The sequence below is a fragment of the Musca autumnalis genome, unplaced genomic scaffold (assembly GCF_047663935.1).
Source record: "Musca autumnalis isolate F117 unplaced genomic scaffold, ASM4766393v1 scaffold_1, whole genome shotgun sequence".
NCBI lineage: Eukaryota > Metazoa > Arthropoda > Insecta > Diptera > Muscidae > Musca > Musca autumnalis.
In genome coordinates, this window is record NW_027411644.1 from 292262665 (window position 1) to 292277966 (window position 15302).

At 41.1% G+C, this 15302-nt stretch overlaps 1 protein-coding gene across 6 annotated transcripts in view; it reads right to left on the reverse strand.

The window, feature by feature from the left end:
• The window catches only part of Octbeta1R (Octopamine beta1 receptor), a 544036-nt gene extending 528744 nt beyond the window's left edge, over positions 1-15292 (reverse strand). For all 6 annotated transcript variants that reach the window (XM_073961618.1, XM_073961617.1, XM_073961616.1 and 3 more), the window contains exon 1: positions 15042-15292. The gene's annotated coding sequence lies outside the window, so the exon portion shown is untranslated. The remainder of the gene's footprint in view (positions 1-15041) is intronic.
• Positions 15293-15302: the final 10 nt, after the last annotated feature.

Sequence of the window (15302 nt, forward strand, 5' to 3'; positions counted from 1 at the left end):
CAATCGGAATTTTATGCATCAAGGTGATGATGAGAGCCGAACTTTCGTCAATGATATTCTACACTCCAATTTTTGCGGTAATTGGAACAATTTTAATAGCATGGTCATAGCAGCAATCATCTGATTTTTCTAAGGCTCATAAAACATTACTATGGTCTGTTAGTCTTTGTCTTGCTTTGGCACATGGCCGCAGATGTTGAAGAATATAGTTTTTATCTGAATAGTCGGATAGTGAATAGTCAGACTTTCATTCACCGCATGACGAGCCGAGCTAAATTCGTTACTAGTTTCATTCATTTCATAGTCCGTAGTTACGTAGTTTTCATGTTTACCCGGTAGTGTTTAATCTACGACTTATCTGTAGAGTACGGACACACTAGGTGGATGTGGTGGTTCGTCAACATTACACAAACACCCTCAACACCAGCACCAATATAGGATAAAATTTTTAAAATCAACATGGCAACTCTCTTCACAAATACCAGAGCCTTAAATCTTCATCCAACAGTTTCTACAGGTGTGAGTGGTGTGAAATGCTACAAAAATATTCTTTTTTTCATCACACGGAATGAACTGTGTTGTTGTCTTTAACAGAAACAAAGAGTTCGTTTGCTGTTCCATCACCACCACCACCACTTTTGAGGTTAAATGTAAAGAGCTTTTCATTATACAAAAGGGCGAGAGATTTCCTTTGAAATTTAGAGCATTATGTAAAATAGAGATAAATGGTATGACGCTGTTGTGGCTACACTGCCTTTCTCTTCATTGTTTATCTTTTGTTTTGTTGTAACACATTAAAGCATCCACTTGTTGGTTGTTTACAGAAGGACACAATAGAACTAGGGTTTTTTAAAGAAAGCTAGGAGATTGACTTTTGTTTTAGGGGTTAAAAAGCCAGGCATTACATTAATTATGTGAACATATGTTCCCATAATTTCTTTAAAGGGATTAGGAAAGGAGATATTCATTGACCCAAGTGTCACAAAATCTAGACTTCAAGAAGAAATAAGCGACAAAAAAATGAGTCTGATTTTACAACACGCCAACAAAACTGAAGTTGCTGGAACGCACGATAACTCTCGAACTGATTAACCGATGTGCTCCAAAATTAAGTCCTCGTAATATTTTGTACAAGCTTAGAGCAAGTTCGAAGATGGGTCGCGCTCCCTTCCTTCTGATACCTCAAAAGTTCGAAATTTTTAGCACGATTGCCCTCGACAGGAGCATCCGATTTGGTCTATACTATGAACCCTGTGATATTTCTGCTAGACATTGAAATGATCCACTCCTTCGGATAGCTCCCACAAAAAATTTTGGCAAAATTTCAATTTAGAGACATGCCTCGGATCATTTTGACATTTTTGCAGAATGTTGTCGTCGCGGTCCCATGCACGATGGTATATTTTTCCGGCTTGAGTTCATATTTCCATAGATAATTACCCTAAAAATTCTAAGAAACGCTGTCGCCATCAACTCAAATGACTGGACTTTTGGGCTTGTCCATGTGAGGGACCACGACAGGGACTATTTTGCTGCATACTGCCTGAATACAGCCCCAGTGAGTCGTCGTCAAATGAAATGACTCCCCCGCAGTCCCCCCAACAACAGTTACACTTAACACCAGCCGTTGTTGTTCCAATCCTTGAAAATGCACCATTTTTCCAATTTAGTTACAAATAGTGGACTTAATGAGGTGGAAGATTCAGAAACCTAGCTCAACAAAAGAGCAGCTTTCAGCGTTGTAATGGTTATAACGTACTGAGTATGAATCGTACCAGAAGTGGAGGCGGGTGATTAGCTTTCCTATTGCACCAGTCCGTTCAATACAGACATATCTCGCTTGAGCCTGGCTCTAATGACCCATACATGTGTATAGCTGCCGGAACTGTTCAGGCCTGACCTTCCTGAGGGAGTATTACGACAGGGTTTATATTGCTTCGTGCTGCACCAACCTGAACCCCAGTGAGTCTTCATCATCAACATCATCGGATTATGAAACTCCCCCGCAATCTCCCCGACAGCAGCATCAGCCGCAGCCATTAACACCGCGTATTGCTGTCCCAGTTCCTGTGTGACATTCCTGCAGTTCAACTGCGATGGTCTTCGAACCAAGATCAATGAGATCAAAAACTTTATGAATCGGAGAAATATTATGGTCGCGGCGATCCAGGAAACGAAGCTGAGCAACAACAGCAGTCTTCGGAGGTGTGATGGATACAACGATCTTCGCCAGGATCGTACGAGAAGTGGGGGTGGGGGGCTTGCAATCCTACTGCACCAGTCTGTCCAGTACAGACCTATCTCGCCTGAGCTAGACTCTAGGGACCCATACTTGGAGTGTATGGGGGTAGCGGTAAGGTGTGGAACCGCCGAGATAGAACTGCTGAATGTGTATATCCCGCCTGTCAATAGCTGTGCCCCGCGTTATTTGCCTAACATCAGATCTCTGTTGTGATGTGATAACCGGCTGGTCCTAGGGGACTTTAATGCGCATCATGAGTTATGGCATTCAGCTCTAGGGAATGAGGAGAGGTACAGATCTGGCTGAGCAAATAGATAGCTCCACATTCTGCACTGCGAACGAGGACGCACCCACCAGGATTAGAGGAGACTGCCACAGTTCGCCTGACATATCCATAGCAACCCGCCATTTTCCTTGGGTCGCACCATCTCCCAAACCTCATCACCATAAACAGACCACCAGACTTCATAACCTCTGAACGCCGAACTTCATTAATCATGGGAAAGCGGATTGGCAAGGTTTCAGAGAGTTCACTAATCAATGCTTCAGAGAACTGCCCAATCCCTCGGATGTTCGGGTAACAGAGAGGAAATTCCGAGACATCATCACTGCTGCAGCCGCTCGCTTTATTCGTGCTGGTCGAATACCTGAAATAAGACCCAATATCCCAGAAGAGGCGACGGGATTAGCTAATGAGCGTGATGAGCTTCGCCGCACGAACCCTAACGACCCCAGAGTCAGGGAACTGACAGTGGAAGTCAATAGATTAGTCGGTGAACACAAGCGGAAAAAGTGGCTAGAACATCTGAAGTGCTGCAATAAATTGTGGACAACGTTTAAGGCGCTAACGAACCCTGGTAGGAGAGACGATCGGACATCTGTCATGTTTAACGGCGTGGCAGTAGCAGACCCGAAGAGGTGCGCTGGCTATTTCTGCCGGCAATTTATCGAGCACCCCGAAAGCGACCGGGCGAAGAGAAGTGTTTTGCGTCGTTTACGATCTCTTCCAGCCGAGGAAGAACCGCCACAATTTACGATGGATGATGTTGCTGATTTTATCCGAGGCGCAAAGTCATCCAAAGCGCTTGGGCCTGATGGAATTTCTATGGTGATGCTAAAACAGCTGGATGACCCAAGAGTCGAGTATTTAACTTATCGCTAGCCACCCAAATAGTTCCCGATGCCTGGAAGATGGGCAGAGATGCCAGTAGAGGTGAGTCATACAGGCCGATTCCATTTCTATCGTCAGTAGCAAAGATACTCGAGGCATTACTCCTGCCCAGCATCAGAACCTGTTATCTAGTTGCGGATCATCGACACGGGCTCCGGAAGCAGCATAGTACCACAACAGCACTGCACGCCATTTCCACATATATTGGACGAGGACTCAACCAGGACAAACTATGTCACAGAACAGTGATGGTAGCATTGGATCTGACCAAAGCATTTGATACGGTCAGCCAAGCTAAGCTGTTCGAGGATATCGAGAATACAACCCTCCGGCCTTGTCTGAAACGCTGGGTCATCATCTATTTGTGTGGTCGCCAGTCATACATGGAATTCAGAGACAAGAAGTCCAAACCCCGTAGAGTGAAGCAGGGAGTTCTCCAAGGAGGGGTGATATCTCCGGAACTGTTTAACCTCTACCTCTCTGCAATTCCACGCCCTCCCGACGGCATTGAGTTAATTACGTACGCGGATGATTGTACACTCATGGCGTCAGGTCCCAACATCGTAAATTTTTGCGACAGGCTAAATGCCTACCTCATTGACCTTGTATGAAAATATCCACCACTAAGACAACATCCACACTGTTCAAAACATGGACAGCGCAGATGAAGCTCCCACTGAATGTGCAAGTCGACTGTGCAATCATTCCGACCTCAAACTACCCCAAAGTCCTAGGGGTCACATTCGATAGCATGTGTTATGGGGGATTATCGAGATCTGGAGAGAAGTCCAAAGATATAAAAGAGAACCTCTAGATCAACGTGCATACCAGGCAGGTTTAAGGGACATTCACACTGATGCGGTTGCAGAGGCTCTGGCAGCCTACAGTGCGAATATCGTCCTCGACGATCATCCATCACCCGTGGCAGCAGAAGAACAACAGCTGCCAAGACAAACGAGAGTCGTGTTGGCACAACTTAGATCTGGTTGGTGCATCCGCCTCAATTCTTACTGGGCCAAGATTGATGGCACGCGGAATATCTGCCCAGCATGTGGCACCGGTCCGCATACTACGCAGCACCTGTTTTTAGCTGCCCAGCCCACCCGACTAACTTAACTCCACTCTCTCATTGGACGAATCCTATTCAGGTAGCGTCCTTTCTGAACTTTGAGCTGGAGGCAGAGCCGAATCAATAAAATAAATATTTACATGTACTTGTGTAAGCTGCTACAACAACAACTCCAGGTTGTAGGCCCAACGTAAGCCCGCTTTTGTGAGATCATAACTGTCTGGTCTTTGGGGACTTTATGCTCATTATTAGTTGTGGCATTCGGCCCTTTGAAACGACCAGATAGGTATAACGCTGGCTGAGCAGATATATAGCTCCACGTTTTGCACGGTCAATGATGACGCCCCAACCAGTTCGCCAGACATAACCATCGTATCACCTGCTCTGACAAATGTCGTCACGTCGTTTCTCTAGGTTCAGACCATTTGCTCATAATTATCTTTAACAGCAGACCGCCCGATTTCATCACCTCTGAACGCCACGCCGCACTTTCATCAATCATGGGATAGCAAATTAGTCTAGTTTTAGAGAGTTCACTAGTCACCGCTTCAGAGATCTGCCCAACCCTTCTGATGTTCAGGTAGCGGAAAGGACATTCCGAGACATCATCACTACTGCAGCCGCTCCTCATATATCTGCTGGTCAAATAGCCATATTGAGATCAAATTTTCCCCCAGGGGCGACGAGATTAGTAAATGAGCGTAATTAGCTTCGTCGTTCCTCAGAGGCAGGGAGCTGACACAGGAAGTTATCAAGTTAGTCGGTGGTAGTTGAATCATTTGAAGATTTGCAACATTGTAGCCGGAATAACTGAATTGTGCGCAACGGTTAAGTCACGCTCGAACCTTGAAAAGAAGGAAGATAAGACCTCAGTCACCTTTGGCGACGTTACCTTGACTGATCCGAAGAGGTGAGCAAGTTATTTTAATCTACAGTTTGTCTAGCACCTTGGGATTGACAGGGCGAAGAGAAAACTACGACGTTCCTGCCAAGGATGAACCACCACAGTTTACAATGGATAATATTCTGAATGTCATCAGGAACGCTAAATCATTCGAAGCGTTGGGCCCTGATGGAATCTCCATGGCAATACTGAAACAGTTGGATGAACCGGGAGTTGAGCATCTCGTTAAAGTTCTCAGCGACCCACATCGTTCCAAAAATCTTTAAAATGGACAGGGTGGTCCGGCTACTGAAGCCAGGCAAGGATGCCAACAAAGGCGAATCGTACAGAATGATTTCGCTTTTGTCGCCCGTAGCAATGACCATTGAGGCTTTAATCCTCCCAAACGTCAGAAATAGCTAAGCAGCATTCCATCTCCAAACATATTAGGCGAGGACTCAGCCAGAAAATGCCGTATGATAGAACATTGATGGTGGGGCTCGATTTATTAAAAGCTTTTGTTAAATTCTCAAGCACTCCACGCTGATTAAGGACATCGAGCAGACTACCCTCCGGCCAAGTTTGTGCGGACGCCAGCCATACGTGGAAAAAGAAGTTCAAGTCCCGTAGAATGAAACAGGGAAGTTCCCAAGGTGGGTGATATCTCCATTTAACTGTTTAACTTCTACCTCTCCTTTATTACACCCCCTCCAGATGACATTGGGACCGTAAGCTATTCGGATGATTAGACGATCTTGGGGCGTCAGGTACCTTCCCTGATGTCATTTGTGAAAGGCTGATCTTACATTCCTTCCACACGAGGAATATGCAATATCCGCCACTAAATCTACGGCCGCTACGTTCACCACATGGGATGGCAGAGGTGAGAGCATGGTCATGATCGCGGAATTCTGAACACAAACTACCCCAAAATTCTGGGGGGTCACATTCGACAATATGCTCATGTCTTCCGCGCATACCACTACAATCTTCGGCATGTAGGAACAAGGTCCTCAAGTCCCTAGCCGGGAACACTTGGGATGCAGATAAAGAGACCTTGTTAACCACGTATAACGCGATATGTCGGTCTGTGGTAAGCTTTGTGGTGCCAGTTTGGTCCGTGAATATAAGTGCAACGCGATGGAAAAATATTCAAACCTGTTATGGCCCCGGCACATACGGTCCGTTGTGCGTCGCGTCACGCGTTAAAAACAACAACCACATGAAAACAGTGTAAGTGATGCCAAGTTTGTTCTTGAAGTTTTCATGTGGTTGTTGTAACGCGACGCACAACGCGCCGTATGTGCCGCGGCCTTTAGAATGCCGCCCTGAGAACAGTGTCCATCCTCATGACTTCAGTGGACCATCTATATGAGGAAACAAAGATTCTTCCGGTACAGCAACACATTGGCATATTTCGTTGCAGTACTCACTCGGCTGTTACCGTTAGAGCCATCCTAATCACCATATGATGGACAAGACACCCTACCCAATCATGTCAGGATTGATCCTCATGATCTAGAAAGAGAAGTCCAACGTTACAAGAGAGAACCCCTAGATCAAGGAGTCTATCAAGCATTCACACGGATGCACTCGCAGATTACATAAAATATCATGTGATCGCGGTCATCGGAGAACATCCCCCATCCATCACAGCTGAGGATCGCCAGCTGCCACGACAGTCGATCTGTGGTTACATACCATTGAAACAGCCACATACTAGAACTGGTGATAGACCGAGACAGATTACTTACTTACTTACTTAGCTGGCCCATTACAGAGCATTTGTTCCATAGGCCGAACTATGAAAAGATTTCAATTTCTCTCTATTTGTTGCTTCGCACTCTGGAATACCGCGCCTTTTCATCTCATCATCCACTTGTTTGCGCCATCTATTCCTTGGTCTGCCAATTCTGCGTGCACCGCCAAGCGGTCCGTATTTATACGCCTTTTTAGCGGGTTCATCATCGCTCATTCTTATGATATAGCCTAGCCAACGCAATCGCTGCATCTCGATACGTTTAACAATATTGATGTCGTTGTATAGCAGATACAGCTCGTGGTTCATGCGATGTCGATATTCACCGTCAACGCAGATTGGTCCGTAGATCTTTCGAAGAATTTTTCTCTCAAACACACCAAGCACTGTCATGTCTGCTTGCGCAAGTACCCAGGCTTCGGAGCCATACATCAGCACGGGCAGTATCAGTGTTTTGTAGAGCGTTATTTTTGTTTGACGAGATGTGGCTTTGTTTTTAAACTGTTTACTTAAGCCAAAGTAGCATCTGTTAGCCAATACAATTCTTCTTTTTATTTCACAACTTAAGTCGTTTGTTGTGTTTACGGAGGTGCCGAGGTAGACGAAGTATTTTACTACCTCAATATTATATGAACCAACTTCCACAGTCGGTCCGACCTCAATGGACGCATTGCGCGTCGACACCATCAACTTGGTCTTCTCACCGTTTACCGCCAGACCCACTTTAGCAGATTCACTTTCGACCTTCATAAAGGTATCAGTTACTTCTTTTACTGATCGGCCTAGCAAGTAACATGTGACTATTGGTGTAGATTGTGCCACTTCTTTTGACGTTTGCCTCTCGTATAACCTTTTCCAGCAGGATGTTGAAGAGATCACACGAAAGGCTGTATCTTTGTCTTTTGGTACCAAACTTTTCGGAGAGGTTCTTTCCTATTTTAACTGAGGACCTCGTGTCAGTTAAAGTCATTTTACAAAGCCGGATGAGCTTTGCGGGGATACCAAATTCAGACATGGCTTGGAATACCTTTGAACGCAGCGGGCTGTCGAAGGGTGCTTTATAATCGACAAAAAGGTGGTAGGTGTCGATCTGCATCTCTTGGGTCTTCTCCAGGATTTGCCGCAGGGTAAATATCTGGTCAATGGTAGACTTGCCAGGTCTAAAGCAGCATTGGTATGGTCCAATTATCTCGTACCATACCATCTTCTGGGATTGGATCTGTGGTATCATCGTCTTCGCTACTATTGGATACCAGCAGATTGGAGAAATGTTCCTTCCATATCCTGAGCACGCTATCTGTATCTGTTACCAGATTACCTTGCTGGTCTCTACAGGAGGATGTGCCTGTACCAAAGCCATCTGTTTGATGTTTCACTCTTTGGTAGAATTTTCGGACTTCATTCTGGCTCCTGTACATCTCGATTTTTTCACACTCCCGTTTTTCCATTTCTCTCTTTTTCTTACGGAAAAGACGTTTCTCTTCTCTCCTTTTCTCCCGATATCTCTCTCGTGCGCTACGCGTTGCTACTGATTGTAAAGTAGCTGTATATGCCGCATTTTTCTTTTCGGTAGCAGCACGACACTCCTGGTCATACCATGAATTCCTTTGGGGAGGTCTCTGGAATCCAAGTATGGATTTTGCGGCTGTTTGCATGGAGTGGGCAATATATTGCCATTGTGTTGTTATGTTATCGGGACAAGGAGTGCTCGCGTTAAACAATTGGGCTAGTTGAGTGGAATATGCTGTGGCTATCTGTTGTGTTTGCAGTCTGTCGATGTCCAACTTCCGCGTTGTGTCTGTTCGTGCTTTATTTGCAACGTTTAGACGGGTACGTACCTTTGCTGCGACAAGGTAGTGGTCCGAATCAATGTTTGCGCCTCGGAACGATCGTACATCCAACACGCTGGATGAATGTCTTCCATCTGGAGACAGCCAGGTGCCCTTATGAATATCGAGATGATTAAATCTGGTACTGCTAACTACCATGTTTTTTGCAGCTGCAAAGTCTATCAGCCTCATACCATTGTCAGATGTTTCACTGTGGAGATTGAATTTCCCGACTGTTGGGCCAAAGATATTCTTCATTCCAATTTTGGCATTAAAATCGCCTAGAATGATTTTAATTTCATGGGCAGGGCAACGGTCATATGTTTCTTCTATATCTTTGGTCTGTTCGTCGTTTTCTTCAGTGGGAGCATGAGCGCAAATAAAGCTGATGTTGAAGAATTTTGCTTTTATTCGAATTGCAGCAAGTCTTTCATTCACTGGGGTGAAGCTGGATACCAAATGTTTTAGTCTCCGACTAACTACGAATCCGCAACCAAACTCATGCTTTACGTCATGGCAGCTATAATACAGTGCGTCACCTTTAGGTGTTGTTGTGACGCCTTTCCCAATCCATCGCATTTCCTGTATGGCAGTAATATCGCTCTTGTACTTTTCAAGTACGTCTGCCAATGCGAAGACTGCACCTTCTCTATAAAGAGTGCGAACATTCCAGGTGCAGATTCGCAGATCATGTTCCTTAAAACGTTTGCGGGGTTCGTCAACGTTAGAGGGGTTTGTTTTTCTTTTCTTTCGTTTTTTCATAGTAGGCTGTTTTTCCTAGGGGAGGGTTACTAACCCGACGCCCAAACCCCAGTTTTTAAAGTTCTTATGGGTGAACGCGCGGTACATGTTAGCTCACTACCTTTAACGGGTGTTAAAGGCAGTTCCCCAGGTGACACCACGGGGAGGTCAGTGTCCACTTGAGATGATAGAGGGACCAAGATAAATCCTGGGCTTTGCCATGTTAAAACCGGTCAGGACCGTTCCTTGGTATCTTCCATCTTCTACGTCACCCAGACCGAGGCAGATTACAAACATAAAATAAAAACACTGTTACAACAACAACATTTGTGGGATAGGTATTTCATAAGTTTGCAAAATATTTCAAACTAGAGTCGGTTATATCTACTAGTATTGAAAACAAAAAATAACTCGCAAGATGCATTGAATGTTAACGCCTAGCCAGAATACGCAGTAGGCATCATTTGACAAGAAGACAAACCGATATAGTATCCCAACGGCAGATTGATTGCATTCAATCATTACACATTGTGATTCCGTTTGCTCCCGAAACTTTATATAATTGAGCAAGTGGGATAAAGAAGAATAAAGAATTGGGTCCATGGTGAAAAATTTGAAAATATTCCTTATAAGGCCAGCTTTGTTTAACATTTCGTCGCCACATACAGCGATGATTTTGAATATTATTTGTTTTTATTAAATACTATTTATTTTCTTTTTTTTTTTTTGCCGTATTAAGGCGAAGGTCATTTATAGTGATATTTAATTAATTCTCTTTCGAGTTGAGCTTATTAGACCTATTATATACATTGAAAAATTAGGAGTCTACCGAAGTCCCACGCATTCAACCATTACGCTACGTTGCACGGGTGGTTAAGCCGATCTTCAGGCGTATTGAATGTTGTTTTTGTGGCAGACGAAGGCAAAGCTTGGGAACTAGTATATATATCGCACTTCATTAGATAAATGCATATGCGAAATTATGTCAGTTAATTGAAACTCCAAACTTTTCCTACAGTCCTGCTTGGTAATCCCATTTTTTCAATGTTCACAAATACTATGGTAAGTTTTATTCCTACGTCATTAGTATTGCTCTCCTTTATCAGAAGATTTTTGATCATCAATTATTGTCTACTAAAGTTTTGACAAGTTGATGGTGGCTCAGAACGCTAAGACGCCGGCAACTTTGACACTCCGTTGTCGGAGACCCAGGTTCGAATCCCAGCCTGGCTCATGCTGAAATTATTTTTTTATTTTTGCCGTATTAAGGCGAAGGTCATTTATAGTGATATTTAATTAATTCTCTTTCGAGTTGAGCTTATTAGACCTATTATATACATTGAAAAATTAGGAGTCTTTTATTTAATGTGTTTTGATTTCACACTACTGTTGTTCCAAATGAATCTTATATAAAATATTTCACATTTATTTCAATCTACTTATGTATGTATTTACGTTTGCATCTGAAGGATATAGTATATCAGCTTGATGAAACCAACATTTGTCCAAATGCCATACATGTGTATGTATGTATTTTTCCAAATAATAGTGTGAAGCTCATTTTAATAATTACTACTAACATAAGTCACAGCATCCTAATGACCAAGTATTCTCAAACATATAGCTTGGCAGACATGAAGATAGACAAGACACCAACAAGCAGATAGGCAGAATAACATGCAAACAAAAGAACCACATACACATATAATGTATGTATATTCATTCTTGGTTCTCACATCAAGTTAATTTGCAATCACAAATCATTAAACAAAGAAATGTAAAGACCATTGTTATCATTTCAGGGTCACAAATTTGCTATATCTTTGTTGTGGAAAAGATACAAATATGTATATCCTCTAATAAGACTAATGAATGTTTCTTACTTTTGTACTTAATGTAACTAATAGCCTTTATTTGCCTACCGAAAATGTTAAAGATTGGAATTTTTTGCGTAGGAGATATAAAAGATTTTGCACCTATTGAATACAAAATGTATTAGAAAAATATTAGTAAATTAAATGGGGCCAAAGAAGTAACTTCGGTAAACACTTCAAAACGATCATCAAACAGCCCTTAAACTGCACTTAAGTACAAATTATGAACTTACGAGGGCGGTTCGGAAACTTTTTAGCCTATCATTGAAAGAGAATAGTTAGTTTTTCAAAAATATTTTTATTTTCCAATATAATCTCCTGAAACTTCAATACACTTAGTCCAACGCTTTTCTAGCAATTCTATCCCCTGATTAAAATAGTTTTCCTCAAGGTCTTCAAAATAGTGGTTTACAACTGTAATTGCATCTTCATTTGAAGTAAAACGCTTGCCAGCAAGGAATTTTTTAGATTTGGGAACAAGTTAGAGTCACTGGGAGCTAAATCAGGAGAAAAAGGTTGGTGGTCAAGCAACTCGTACTTTAATTCGTTAATTTTAGCCATTGTTAAAACACTTTTGTGCGCAGGTGCGTTGTCTTGATGAAAAATTATTTTTTTGTGTTGTAAGCCAGGACGTTTTTTTCGAATTTGTACATTTAATTGATCCAAAAGGTTGCAATAGTACTCTGAATTTATTGTTTTACCCTTTTTGCAGATAGTCAATCAATAAAATACCTTTGAAGTCCCAAAAAACGGTTGCCATAACCTTACCAGCCGATTGAATTGTTGTTGCCTTCTTTGGGGCACTTCCTCCAGCTTCAGTCCATTGTTTGGATTGTTCTTTTGTCTCTGGAGTATAGTGGTGGATCCATGTCTCATCAACAGTTATGAAACGATGCTTAAAATCCATTTTATTTCGCTTAAAACGATCCTAACAAAAGCTTGAGAAATGTTCATTCTTATGCGTTTTTGTTAACAAATGCGGCACCCATCTTGCAGAAAGCTTTTTCATCTGTAGTTCTTCATGCAAAATTAAATGGACACGATCATTTGAGACGCCCATGATATTAGCAATTTCACGCACTTTTATTCGTCGATCATTTAATACCATATCATGCACTTTTGCTACAATTTCTGTTGTTGTTGCTGTTTTTGGACGTCCACTATGTGGTTTATTTTCAATTTTTTACTGTTGCATATGAAGGAGCACTTTCACCTAACACATTCACCATATCATTATGAATTTCTTGTCCCGATAAACCTTTTTTATGTAAATATTTAATGACAGCACGCATTTCTAATTTTTCCATTGCAAAAAAAAAATGCGGAAACTTGGCTTTCGTTATATTTTGTCCAAACTTAGTTTAAATTCAAAAATGGGTCATATGGGTCAAAAATCTTCAGAAAATTTGTGAGCACGATAACTATTGAAAGCAGTAAACGAATTCTTCCAGACCTAGATGAGGCTCCAATATGGACTCTATCGGTCGACCCTTTCGGGTACCTCTTACACAAAATTTCGGAAAAGTAACGTTTCGAATCGCTTTGATTTTTGTTGCTGTCACTTGTATTCGATACCCCCATTATAACGAAGTCCATATTTCCTGAGAAAATGGCCCGAAAACCCCCGCTAAGTCGATGCAGTGCACGATAACTCTCCAACGGTTAAACTATTACTATTCAAAATGTGAAAGTCGTAATATTTTGCGCAAACATAAATCAAGTTCTAAGATGGGCCATATCAGTCCACTACTTTGGGTACCTCCCACAACAGTTCAAAACTTTTCGTTAAAATACTTTCGAGGGCAGTAACAGATTTGGTCCATAATTTGAACTTCGTGATATTTCTACGAGACATAGATCAGGACTATATATGTCAATTCATTCGGGTACCTCCCACACAAAATTTGAATGGCAGTGGCTGGTGCGCACGACATCTCTAGAACCGAATACTACATTGGTCCACACTTTGCATATCGTAATGTTTCTTCGAATATTAGATAAAATTCTATAAAATTTTATAAATTTTTACTTGTTTGAATTGTATTGACGAATATCCCGGCTTTGGTTGGGTGCATTTCAATAAAAGTATCCTATATTAATGAAGACATTGTGAGCTTTAAATTTATCCCGATTGCGTTGCCAAAAGTGGTAAAATACTAGATGTGTAGAAAAAGACGCTCAGGTATCCCAATTTCCAATTTATTATTTTGGTTCAGTTAGCCCTACGTCATTTGGTATAAAGTAAGTGTGGCTGATAATTTCGTGTAAATTCCCTCAATATTTTAAAAATTATGCCAAGTGAATCCTTTTATGCCTCAACCTCTCTATCCATCAAACTGAGAATTGACGCAAGAACATTTCTCTCATTTGATTTACCTCCCAATTATATATGGCTTTAAATATAATAACTCATTAAAAATGTTACAAAGAGCTCAAAATAAAGCCCTTAAATTGGTTTACAATTTACCATATAGATATCCAACATAAGATCTGTACAAATATAAAGCAATCAATGTCTTACCTGTTAGAGGTCTATACAAATATCAACTTTTAATGTCAATGTTTAAAGCGATAAGAGGATTCGGCTTCACTTCATTAACATTCAGACAAAACAGAATGTTAACTTTTAGAGATACTAGATATGCATCGCACTTTGAAGTTGTAAGATGTCGTATTGAATTAACTAAGCAACGAATTAGATATGCTGCACCAAGGGAATTTAATCAATTGCCTGACGATTTAAAAAATATAATGCTCGTTTCGATATTTAAACGGCGATTAAAAACTTTTCTTTTGGGAAATATTGAAATACTTCTAGAGAACTAGCATACATATATACATACACAAATTTTAAGATTTAAAAAGATATAAGTATAATTTGAATACGTATTACAGTTGCCATTTAGCCTCTCTTATGCCTATTAAAGGCGCTGAGGCATTAAAATATTATGTGTGTTCGTTTACTCAAAATTTGTACAAATTGTTACTGGATGTTGTTCGTTTACCCTACAGTACAATGTAAAATACCTAAGTCGATTACAAGAAGTTACTGGACTTGTACAAATTTGTACAAATTGTTGAGTAAACGAACACACCTATTATTGTACTTTATTAATACTAATGTAATAAAAGAATTATTAAAAAAAAAACATTTACCTAATGCAAATCTGGACTATTCGATGACAATAAATCCATATTTATGGGGTAAACAGTTCTTTACAGTGAAATCAAATTTGGCATCTGTCTGTAGGAGAAGAAATCTCGAATATCGTCTGTCCATACACATGTGAATTTTAAGGTAGGTTATAGGTTAAATCGATTTTCTCAGAGTAGTCAAATATGATTTCTGCTTAAATCCCTGCCGAATACCAGCCAGGCAAAGCACATCAGAGTTTTATTCCGAACAAAACATTTCTCCGGAAATACGGATTTTCGATTGAACAAATATGTATGTAGACATTCTAGGTACTTACCAGAATAAAGTTCAACGATTGCCAACCAACGCATCTTTTTGCACAAAAAGGTGTCGTTAAAAAGCACAATCAAATAAAAACAATTTTGCACAGGCATCTTCTCAAGAGGTATTGGTAAGTAAAACACTTTTGCTCATCTTGCTACACTTTTTTAATAAAATTTTAATATTTCGTTGATAACAAAATAATTTTTCATCATTCTTTATTAATTTTTCATTTTTTCCTCTACACAATTTTATTTTTTCTGCAGAACCTACTTTG